The sequence below is a fragment of the Callithrix jacchus genome, chromosome 8 (genome assembly GCF_049354715.1).
Source record: "Callithrix jacchus isolate 240 chromosome 8, calJac240_pri, whole genome shotgun sequence".
Classification (NCBI taxonomy): domain Eukaryota; kingdom Metazoa; phylum Chordata; class Mammalia; order Primates; family Cebidae; genus Callithrix; species Callithrix jacchus.
This window is the reverse complement of record NC_133509.1, coordinates 65,798,171-65,811,123: the sequence shown is the minus strand read 5'-3', so window position 1 is coordinate 65,811,123 and position 12,953 is coordinate 65,798,171. Positions and strand designations below refer to the sequence as shown.

Here is a 12,953-nt window from a genome sequence, read left to right as displayed (position 1 = left end):
CCGGGACCCGCCCTGCGGGGTCCTCTGCGCCGCCAGTGGTCAGCGAGGAACGGGGTCCCGGCCTGGCCTTTGGGCGAGCTTCCTCAGAGGCCTGTTTGTTTTCTGCGGGAACCCTCAGGGAGTTCCCTCTCCAAGAAGGGAGTAGTGGAGAGTGTGGATATTTGCCTTCTAAGTGGAGAACTATTTTAGTTCTCTCCAGGAAAGAAAGCTTTTGCTGGGGTAGCATTTGCTTAGCGTGGGGAAACATTTTCTTTCACCCTACTCTCGGCCAACACGGCGTTATTTCGAGTGATTATAAAGTCTTTATAAACTTTATGAAGTGTTGTATAGCCCTTTGTTTATCACAATAATGGATACCTCTGGCAAGTTAGGATAGTTTTCTTGAATGTCAGGTCACATAATAGTAAAATGGCTTGAACCCCTATGTTAAAGGTCATAATTATCCATTGTTTTTTTGTGCATTCATTTATTGAACACATTTTCAGCACCTTTTTTGTGCTAGACACCCTTAAGGAATTTACAGCCTGAAAGAGATGTTAAAAGTTTAAGGAGAAATAAAGGGGCCCACAAGTACAGTTAAGAACTTAACAGCAAAAATACTAACTGAAATTACTTAAATTGTAGGGAAAGCAGAAGTGTAGTTAAGCATTAGATGTTAAGCATTAGATGGATGGGGAGAGGAGAATTTTATTTCATTTTCCAAACATTTTAGAAAGTATGTCTTTGAGAACGTGATTTTAGATAAAAGCATGGACGCGGAGGTTTATGTTACATTTTAATACCATTGACTTTTTTTTACTTAACTGGTAAACAGGCAGGATTTATAATATAAGAATAGTGACAGCTGGAGAATACTGGAGTATGAATTTGTTATGCCTTGGAATGCAGTTGTTTTACCTATATAAACTATAGAATAGGAAAAGACTCCTGAAAGTCAGGAAACATGAATTCCTGCTTAAGTTCCCTCCACTATTTATAGATGTTAGATTAGGTCACTTTTTCTCTCTCTCTTTTTTTTTTTAATCGTTGTATCTGACTTTAGTTACAGAAAATACATGACTCCAAGGTACCTTTTTAATTCTTAAATTATTAATTACAATTAACTACATTAATGAATATATTCTCTACAGAAAAAAATTACATTTTTTGTACTTGTTTGTAAGTAATGCACTTACCTTTCTTCCTGCTTTATTTCAAAAAGGTTGAGGCAGTTTAGAATAATCTTTCTTAACTATGAGTAGGCCTGTCGCGGTGGCTCACGCCTGTAATCCCAGCACTTTGGGAGGCCAAGGCAGGTGGATCACGAGGTCAAGAGATTGAGACCATCCTGGTCAACATGGTGAAACCCCATCTCTACTAAAAATACAAAAAATTAGCTGGGCATGGTGGCGCGTGCCTGTAATCCCAGCTACTCAGGAGGCTGACGCAAGAGAATTGCCTGAACCCAGGAGGCGGAGGTTGCGGTTAGCCGAGATCGTGCCATTGCACTCCAGCCTGGGTAACAAGAGTGAAACTCCATCTCAAAAAAAAACAAAACAAAACGATGAGTAACATAAGGGTTAAATTCTGGATTTTTTTTAAATTCTAAAATTATTTTTTTCTAAATCCTGGTTAGGCAATTTAACAACATTGCGTTTTTTTTTTTTTTTTTTTAAAGCTGTATTCGGTTGGATAAAAAAAAAAAAAGCTGTATTCAGTCTTACGTGGTTCATTAATTATCTCATAGTGTAATTGAAGAGTTTGAACAATCCTTTAATGAGACCACAGTCCTCATATAAATAACACTTCTGCTTTTTCAGGAGACATTGAGAAACTGTTATTAAATCTCATTTGAGAAATCAATTAACTGGGGCCAAAAAAATTAGTAAAGACTTGCCTATGTCACTTAATTAAATCCCTTATCTAGTTTTAGTGTTAAATTTTTGAATTAGAATAGTGCTTAGCAATCTATAGCCTATGTGTCAAATCTACATTGCTGGCAGCTTCATAAAAGTTTTGTTGAACACAACAATGCTCCTTTGTTTATGGTTGTTCAGTTATTGTTTTTGAGTAGTTGTGATAGAGGCTCCCAAAGCCTAAAGTATTTGTTGTCTGGTCCTTTACAGAAAAAAATAAGTGGACCCCTGAACTAGAACTCTCAATGCTTAAACACTAAATCTTTTGTAGGAGGAAATAGATTAAGTTCAGTTTTAATTCTTTTATTTTTATTTTTTTTTAGACAGGGTCTCACTCTGCCACCCAGGCTATAGTGCAGTGGCACGATCTTGGTTCACTTGCGGTCTCCACCTCCGGGTTCATGCGATTCTCCTGCCTCTGACTCCCAAGTAGCTGGAAATACAGGCATATACCATCATGCCCGACTAATTTTTGTATTTTTAATTAGGACAGAGCTTCACCATGTTGGCCAGGCTGGTCTCAAACCTCCTGACCTCAGGTGATCCCCCTGCCTTGGCCTCTGAAAGGCGCCCGGCCTCAGTTTTAATTCCTAATCTTGTTTTATCATTATAATGTCATGTAATTGTAGGATTCATAAATGCTTTTAGATCTGCAGTATGTAATGACAGAGGAGGGGAATGGTTTTGCTGCTCCCTTACCTAGTATAAAATTTTATAATTTCAGCAACTCTAGCCTTTTATAATCCATTTGCAAAGAGGAAGAGTTTTTATATGTTGCTCTAGCAACTCTCTAATTTTCAGTTTTCATTTAGATCTGGTATAGGAAATTTTTTTCATTTAGTAAACTTCTCTTTTTACTATGTTATTCATGGACTTTATCATAAGCAGCCGTGAGGTACCTTTACTCAAAACAGTTTTTTGTTTTTTTTTTTTTTTTTGGAGACGGGATCACTGGAGTGGAGTCAAGCAGTCCTTCCACCTCAGCCTCTGAGTAGATGGGACCACAGGCACATGCCACCATTCCCAGTTAATATTTTGTATTTTTTGTAGAGATGCAGTTTTGCTATGTTGCCCAGGCTGGTCTTGAACTCCTAGGCTCAGGGAATCTCCTCACCTCAGCCTCCCAAAGTGCTGGGATTAAAGGTGTGATCCCATCTGGCCTCAAAACCATTTTTTAAGCTGGAATCTAGTGATAATTCTAGTGGTTCCTAGTTGGTCATAAGCTCAGACAGAGTATTATTGGAAGTGTAACTGAACAAGAAATCAAACATGTTTACAGTGAGAACCAAATGGAAAGTTAGAACTTTTTAAACAGATACCTAACAGATTGAAATTGGAGTATATATCGTGACTCATGCTTGGGCTTTTTTTTTTTTTTTAAATAGTAGCAACACTGGCTGGGCATGGTGGCTCAGGCCTATAACGCTAGCACTTTGGGAGGCCAAGGCAGGTACATGACAAGGTTAAGAGATTGAGGCCATCCTGGCCAACATGGTGAAACCCCGTCTACTAAATATACAAAAATTAGCCAGGTGTGGTGATGTACACCTGTAATCCCAGCTATTCAGGACGATGAGACAGAAGGATCACTTGAACCCAGGAGGTGGAAGGTTCAGTGAGCTTAGATTGTGCCACTACACTCCAGCCTGGGCGACAGAGCTAGACTCTGTCTCCAAAAAAAAAAATTAGCTGGGCTGGGCACGGTCGCACACACCTGTATTCCAAGATACTCTGGAGGCTGAGACAGGAGAATTGCTTGAACTTAGGAGGCAGAGTTTGCAGTGAGCCAAGATCAGGCCACTGCACTCCTACCTGGCGATGGAGGAGACTCTGTCTCAGAAAAAAAAAATAGTAACAACACAAAGATACTTCTTTCTAGAAAAGAAGCATAGTATAGCCATATTAAAGCACTGTATTAGTTATCTGTTATTATCTGTATTAGTTATCCTAAGAAATTGGAGCTGGTTGTGTGACAAAAATGAAGGAAAACTTGGAGAAGGTGATAATTTTAAATATTTAAAGCTGTACATATACTTTTGCTAATCTTAAAACCATCAGCCAGTTGTGGTGGCTCATGCCTGTAATCTTAGCATTTTGGGAGGGCAAGGCAGCCAGATCACTTAAGTTGTCAGGGGTTCGAGACCAGCCTGGACAACATGGTAAAACCCCGTACCTACTAAAAAATACAAAAATATCCGGTTGTGATGGTGTACACCTAGAGTTCCAGCTATTTGGGAGGCTGATGTGGAAGAATCACTTGAACCCATGAGTTGGAAGTTGCAGTGAGCTGAGATCCTGCCACTGCACTCCAGCCTGGGTGACAAGAGTGAGACCCTATCTCAAAAAAAAAAAAAAAAAAAGATAAAAGATAAAAATAAAATAGTATGGTGCTAATTTTACTAAATTGTTTTATGTATATATTTTTTTTCAATAACTTAGTTGTCCTTTATTGCCCAAGTAATGCTTCTCAATGGGTAAATATGCAATAGCATTTATATACTTTTCTGTTGCATTTGGTGGTTTCTACATGTTGAATATATGCATATTTGTGTGTGTGTAAACAAAATAATACCTTACTCAAAAAAAATTAATCTTTTTTATGTAAATGTAATTACCAGAAAACTGAAGTTACCCATTGAATCACTAAAACTCTTTAAAAAAATATTTTGGGAGGAAATCGGAAAAAAGCAAAGCAGATATACATGTGTAAAATCCCTTAGTCCTAGTTCTAGAGACTAAAAGACTCTGAAAAGCTTTTTCTTAACTCATTTGGTACCAAAACATGGCCTGAACTGATGCAAAGGTATTTACAGTTATTATTTATCCCATCTTATGTGAATATGAATCTTCCTATCTTTTGCTGCAGAAATATCAGTTAGTTTGATTTATAGAGTGCTGTCCCAGACACATGTGGGGATTTGATGTAATGGATGATATGTCTACCTTATTCCATGGGTAGGACATGAAAGTGGCAGTCAGAAGGCAGAATAATACGGAGTTATTCCAGGGATCTGTACTCGCAAAGTTAAGAGCCTAGCTGGACATCTAGCAGGGAGTACGAAGCAGTACCTGCCAAGGAAAACCCTCAGGTAAGGCTCCAAGAGGTTAGAAAGTTAGCCAAATTTTAGGTTAGGTAGCTAAATTTTAAGAGGTAGGTTGTGAATTAAAAGTAGGAACCATGAGGAAGAGCCAGGATGTTAGACCATAGTGTGGATTAAGGGTGAGTCTGTGAATTCTAACTGGGATGTAAGAGACATGAACAATTAGAGGAGAGGGAAAATGAGGATTCTGAAGCACGTAGAGTCTAATGGCTAAACTTGGGAGTCCTAGGTAGCAGATTACACATGCAGCAGATCTAAGGATTGACTCATTTTGAAAATGGAGCAAGAATTTCTGGCCTTTCCTATAAATCCTGATGTGCCAGAGGAATAATGGCATCTTACACACTTTGCTCCTGTATTAAGTAGCCCGATACTGCTCTGCTTTTAAAAATATCTATATTAAATATTTGTCTCTTCCATCTGTTAGTTTCCTGCTCTCAGTGGGTTTGCTCTTTTAATGTGTTTCTCTGTTCTACTCTATCTAGAATCCAGATAACTGGATTATTAGTCATGTCTAAGTACTAAGAATGAATCGGCTTTGATGGATTTATGTCAGTAAAATCCATGGGTTCTGAAACTTGCTCTGTACACTGTTTTTTTTACTTCCTGTTACTGGAATTGCAGTTAAAGACCAAGTAGTGCAATTGCTAGCTAGTGACTTTCAGAAGGGTGTGGTGGGAGATACAAGAAAAGTAAAACTTTTTAACTTAAAATCTGCCTCTGGCATTCGTAAAGGTCCAGAATGAAATCTCCCTTCCATGTAGAGATTGGAGAGTTGGTGTGTGGAATGAAACATAATAAAAATAGTCAAGAGTAGCCGAAGTGTAAACTAATACTTTTAGTACTTATTTATTTACTGTCTAGATGGAAAGGGCTCTCTGAAAGCTGATGTCTCTGGAAGACTGATAAAGATCCTCAAATTACTGGAGACATAAAAGTGAAGTGAAGAGAAAGAACAACAAAATTAGAAGGATTGAATGTTTCAATGACTATGGCAATAGCTGTATTATAATACCAGTGATTACTGTAGAGACTATATGAAGTAGTTGAAGGAACATGGACATTAGACAGACATAGACATTACTGTCTTCTTCCACTTAAATAGCATTTCGGCCTTGGACAAATTTCTTAGCTCATTATATGTAAAATGAGAATAATAATATCTTAAGTTTCAGTATTATGAGGATTAAATGAGATAGTGAATTAAAAGGTTTTAGTAAGTAGATCTTCCAGAAATAAATACTCATTTTTCTGTCACTGACATATTAAAGTTAGTTCCTACTCCTCAGTCTTATCCCCCCCTCACTCCCCAGAACACTTCCTTTTACACTTCAAGGGTGTTCTGTTTCATCATCTGGCAGGAGAATTGCCAGAAGCAGTTATAGTCCAATTGGGGCTCCAACTGGTAGTCTCGCCATCCTGGAATCCAGCTTCTGCCATTTTTCTCATTCCTCACAGTAACGTGAAGTATTTTGGAAAAACAAAAAGAGGGCAGAGTAAATTCAGCCCCCCACCTATAACTCTTCACCCCAACTTATAAATTTCTTGTCCTGGTGTTAAATTCTTTGTCTTGGTAACTCCTGTTTTTTTTTCCTGTTCCACCCTGACTTCTCTATCCTAATAGGAAGTGCTCCCCATCAGATCTTAGAGGGGTGTGTATTTGCTGTTCATATTGCCTTGTATTATGCAGTGGTAAGAGGCAGCATTCTTCCTGTTCCTACCAAGTTTGCAGGCAATATTCTTGGCATCTTGGTACACTGAATATGTTTTCATTGTATATTAAAATTAGGTATTAGTGCTGTGACTGAGTGTGTCGTAAGTTAGATTTTATGGTATGAGTTAGAAAACATGGATTCATTTGACTGTGGGAATTCATCTTTCGAATTTCAGAAATCAAAATTTAAAATATATAGTGTAACAAGTGATTTTTAGTTTGTAAAGAATGTGTATATGAAAGTTACTTAACAGTATAGAATAACACAAATTTTTAAGTGAATTGATAAATCCTAATTATACAAAGTTAGAACTTTGTATATTTGTCTCACTCTATCATCAGGCTGGAGTGCACTGGTGCTATCTCTGCTCACTGCAACCTCTACCTCCCAGGTTCAAGCGATTCTTCTGCCTCAGCCTCCCGAGTAGGTGGGACTGACTACAGGCACATGCCACCACACACAGCTAATTTTTTTGTATTTTAGTAGAGACAGGGTTTCACCACGTTGACCAAGATGGTACTTTTTGTATTTTTAGTAGAGATGGGGTTTCACCATGTTAGCCAGGATGGTCTTGATCTCTTGACCTCTTGATCCGCCTGCCTCAGCCTTCCAAAGTGCTGGGATTATAGGAGTTGTGAGCCACCATGCCTGGCCATCTTCTCTCTTCTCTTTCCGCTCTCCTCTCCTCCCCTCCCCTCTTTCTTTTGTTTTGAGATGGAGTTTCACTCTTTTTGCCTAGGCTGAAGTGCAATGGCGTCATCTCCGCTTACCACAACCTCCACCTCCCAGGTTCAAGTGATTCTCCGGCCTCAGCCTCCCAAGTAGCTGGGATTACAGGCATGTGCCACCTTGCCCCGCTATTGTGTATTTTTAGTAGAGACCAGGTTTCTCCATCTCGGTCAGGCTGGCCTCAAACTCCCAACCTCAGGTGATCCACTTACTTCAGCCTCTCAAAGTACTGGGATTAGAGGTGTGAGCCACTTAGCCCAGCCTCATCTTCTTTCTTTCTTTACATCTTTATGAGAAAATTCTGTTTATATAGCTAATTTGATCCAAAATATTAATCAAAAATGGCCTCTTTTAAGTAGAAATATGACATTGATAGTCATTGCTAGTAGACGTATGACATTATATATCCTTCTACTAATAATAAACATTTCAGGCCAGGCACAGTCGCTTATGCCTATAATCCCAACACTTTGGAAGGCCAAGGCGGGTGGATCACTTTGAGAACAGCCTGGCCAACATGGTGAAACCCCATCTGTACTAAAAATACAAAAATTGGCACACACCTGTAATCCCAGTTACTTGGGAGGCTGAGGCACGAGAATAGCTTGAACCTGGGAGGCCGAGCTTGCACTGATCTGAGATCACACCACTGCGCTTCAGCATAGACAACAGAACAAGACTCTGTCGAAAGAAAGAAAGAAAGAAAGAAAGGAAGGAAGGAAGGAAGGAAGGAAGGAAGGAAGGAAGGAAGGAGAAAGAAAGAAAGAAAAAGAAGAAAGAAAGAAAGCAGGGAGGGAGGGAGGGAGGGAAGGAAATCATTTTATAGTATGATCAAAAAAGAAATTTTTTAATTTTTTTGACCTATACTAGTCTTTAATGATTAGTTTTTCAAATATTGTGCTCTATAATACACCAATTCTATGAGATTTTGGGCTGGGATAAAAAGAAAAAGATAGGGAGTAGGAGAGAGGTCTATAGTTAAAAATGTTTAGAAACATCAAAAGCTTTATCTGCACATCCTCTTGGCAGTACGTAGTGCACATTACCATGTTACATGTATGGAGAAACTGGTGAAGAAAACTGATAACTTGGCATTTCCCAAAACTGTTTCAACTTGGATTTCCCCCTCTTCCCACAGAATACATGTTGTCATTCTTTGGCAGTATTCCACAAAGTACTCTTGGTAAACACTGCTTTAACTAAAGGTTTCTCTTAACATGTAAAACTTCTGCACTTGTAGTTTTCTTTACTTTTTTTCCCCCATTAAGCCTTTTGTACTCCTGTGCATTTGTAGTTTTCATGACAGGCTAGTATTCTTTTGAATATGTCAAACTTTAACCATTTCTCTAGTGTTGGGCTTGTAAGTTCTTTTGAATTTTCACTGGAATTACAGTGCTGTCATTAATACTTTTATACTTACATTTTCCTTTCTCTTTTTTTTATTTGAGATGAAGTCTAGCTCTGTCACCAGGCTGGAGTGCAGTGACACAATCTTGGCTCACTGCAACCTCTGCCTCCTGGGTTCAAGTGATTCTCCTGCCTCAGCTTCCCGAGGAGCTGGGATTACAGGTGTGCGCCACCATGCCTAGCTGATTTTTGTGTTTTTAATAGAGACGGGGTTTCACCATGTTGGCCAGGATGGTCTTGAACTCCTGACCTCATGATCCACCCACCTTGGCCTCCCAAAGTGCTAGGATTACAGGCGTGATAGGATTACAGGCGTGAGCCACCATGCCCAGCCATATTTTCCTTTGTCTTATAAATTTTCAAAAGCTGGATGTTTTTGTCAAATGGTTTTGATACTTTTATAACCTCTGATAAATAATATTTTTTTCCTAAAGAGTTGAACCATTTTACTGCCACTATTCATATTAAACTATCAGCTTTTCTAAAATCTCAGCATTGGCTGTAAAAGTTTTTGCATTTTTATATTTAGATTTAATATACAGTTTTGAACCATTCAGCTAAATTATTTCCTATTGAGCTTAAATCATTATATTGTTAACATTTCAAATTTTTAACTGATAGCCAATTTACTTGTAGAGTTGTTATAGAGAATTCGAAAGACTAACGTTAAGTTCATACACAATAATACAGTAGGTTTGAATTTCATTGTCAAAAGATTTTTCTGTTTTCTCAGGGAGGTGATTTTTTTTTTTAGCCAAATTTTAAAATATGTTAGAAAGAAGGAAGCAAGATATTTTAGATTCAAAGATGGAATTGTTACAGACAAGATTTTATATTACCAAGTTATAACTGTGTTAAATAACTCTAACATTATAAATGACTTGCTTCTTATCTATTTACCCTAAAATTAGTAAAGTATACAAGTTAAGTGTCAGCAAACCAGCTTTAGGATCCTGCCTAGAGATATGTAAAGTACTGTAACAAAGGACTTCATCTTCTTTATACCAGGGCAGCCTTCTTTAAGCAATATCTCAAGTATGACCTAATGCTCTGTATAACTTGTGAGTTCCTATTTTTGTAATGTATAATTTTGCAAAGGCTAAATCACAAATGAAAATATGAGGTCAGGGTAGAATAATCTAGCTTCCTTCTAGATGAAAGGTAATTACTATATTTTGGGGAAAGATTTGGATTTTAGGATATATCTATATTTCTTGAAGTATGGGAGTTCTTGAGAGTTTGGTTTTTTGTTTACTTTATGCTTTTTGTTCAGAACTGAGGAACTAAGACAATAGAGTGAGTTGAAGCTGTTATGGTGTCTTTTAGAGAAGTAAAAGTCAAAGAAAAGTAATTGAAATTTAAGTATGAGACATGTCTCAATACTTCAGGCACTTCATACCTTCTGGAATTAGTTTCATTTACTGTTTAGTGACTTTGTCGTTTTGTGAATTATTTTCATGATCCAGAAGGAAAACACTAACAAACCAATCCAATAAGCCTGTCTTATCTTGTGTCCAATGTCCTCTTTGATTATTGTGATTTTTTCCTTTTCCCTCCTTGAAATGATATAATCATTTTAAGAAACTAAAATGGCCGAGAAGATTATGAATACTTTTTCCTTCCAATAAATTTCAACGTATGTTTCCATCTCTACCAAAATAGATCTGTAAACTCTAGAGAGAGAAAATTATATTAACACTTTCTATCAGGACTGGAATAATCAGCAGCCTGTATGTTTGTTTGTTGACATTGTTGGAGGTGCTTACACTACCTTGCCTAAATAAAACTGAAGTTAACTCATTTTCAGTTGAATTAAAACCAACCCTTGTTGATAATACAGTTAGTTTTGTTTGTTTTGAGACAGTCTTGCCAAGGTGGAGTGCAGTGGTGATCTGTGATCTTGGCCCACTGCAACCTCTGCCTCCCGGTCTCAAGGGATCCTCCAACCTCAGCCTCACGAACAGCTGGGACTGCAGGTATACACCACCACACCCAACTAACTTTTGTATATTTTGTGGACACAGGGTTTTGCTATGTTGTCCAGGTTGGTCTTGAACTCCTGGGTTCAAGTGATCTGGCTTCCCAAAGTGCTGGGATTACAGGCGTGAGCACCATACCTGGCCTGATAATACAGTTGTTAACTGCTCTTAGAGATGATTTTGGAGTAAGTTACTTCAGAAAAGAAAACTCTGACCCTGGAATATTGGTGACCTGCTGGTTCTTTTTTCTGTCAGTAGTCAATAATATACATAGTTGTTACTCTAGGCTAATAAAGTCACTAGGCTTAATACAGAGCCATTTGAAAGAAAAGAATACTATGCAAAGTGCAAACATTAGTACAGACATGCGCTGTGTCTGATATTTGAAGACTGGTACTTAAGTTGAATCGCATAAATTGTCAAGCCAGCCTTTTTTGACCTATAAAAATGGCAGTTTCATATAGTTTAACTTACTCATAGCTTAGTGGTTCTTAAAATTTTCCATTAAACTAGTTATTATCAGCAGAAGGGAGTGATTTTTGTTAAAGGATGTCTAGAAATGCATTGTCATTCTCAGGATTTCTTGAAGTCTCACATTTTATCTTGAAGTGTTTTATTAATTTTGCTGTTATGCATTAAATCTGTGTTTTAATATAACATAATGTTAAAAATTAATGCCTAGGGAAAACTTTAAGTAAAATTTGACCATCTAGTCTAAATTTGACCTCTAACATAGTAATATGCATCATAATCTGTTGGCGCACTGCTGGAATTATCCCAGTTTGAAAAGCATAATTTGGATGTTACCTTGGTACTTTAGATCTAGTTCACAGTGCCTTCTTTTCTCAATATAAAAACCTGTTGGATGAAAGTAGTGACGGAGTAACTAGGAATATCTATCGTATATAAAGTACAGACAGTTTTGAAAGAAGCAAATAGTGCCCAGAGAAATATCTAGTCTAAAAGCATTTAAGTACCTTTATAACTTAGTTCAGTTATTGGCTTTAGCGTAAGCATATAAAATGTTTGGCTGTAAAGTAATGGAATTAACATTCTTGTGTACCTTTTAAAAATATATTAATAGGGCCGGGCGTGGTGGCTCATGCCTGTAATTCCAGCACTTTGAGAGGCCGAGACGGGTGGATCATGAGGTCAGGAGTTTGAGACCAGCTTGACCAACATGTTGAAACCCAATCTCTACTGAAAATCCAAAATTAGTTGCACTCGGTTGCACATGCCTGTAATCCCAGCTACTCGGGAGGCTGAGACAGGAAAATTGCTTAAACCCAGAAGGTGGCGGTTGCAGTGAGCTGAGATCGCACCATTGCACTCCAGCCTGGAGAATAAGAGTGAAATTCCAACTCAAAAAACAAAAACAAAATATATATAGAGAGAGAGAATAAGTGATCATAACAGTACATATTAATATTTCTCCTTGGAACAATTTGCTTAAGTCTAGAAGTTGCTAGGTGCTAACAGCATTTTGACTAATACTTAATGCTATATTACATTCATGGAGAGGCATAATATACATTAACTTAATTAAATACCCTGAGAAATCTTGTAGGTAAAAATTCCTAACTTTGTCTTAATGCAAGATTCCCAAATTTATTACCAAGGAGCCTGATTATACTGTTTGAGTTCCATATATCCACAAATTATGTACAACATGTTTCTATCTCTACCAAAGTAGGTCTGTAAACTCCAGCGAGAGAGTTTTTAAAAAATGAGTGGCTTTGGGTTTTTTTGTTTTTTGATCATGGCTCACTGTAGCTTCAATCTTCTGGGCTCAAGTGATCTTCCTACCTCAGCCACGTGAGTAGCTGAAACTGCAGGTGTGTACCACCATGCCTAGCTAATTTTTTTTATTTTTATTTTTTTAGAGATGGGGGTCTCACTCTGTTGCCCAGGCTGGTATTGAACTCATGGGCTCAAGCAACCCTTCCACTTTGTCCTACTGAAGTGCTAGGATTATAAGTATGAGCCGCTATGTCCAGCCCCACTTCTCTTTTTTTTGGAGACAGAGGTTCACTCTTGTCACCCAGGCTGGAGTGCACTGGGGAGATCTCGGCTCACTGCAACCTCTGCCTTCTGGGTTCCACACCCCAGCCTCCTGAGTAGCTGGGA

General features: G+C 38.0%; 1 protein-coding gene across 50 annotated transcripts in view; it reads left to right on the top strand.

Moving 5' to 3' along the window:
- HEATR5A (HEAT repeat containing 5A) overlaps positions 1–12,953 on the top strand; it is a 137,026-nt gene that overhangs the window by 497 nt on the left and 123,576 nt on the right. The window lies entirely within an intron of this gene.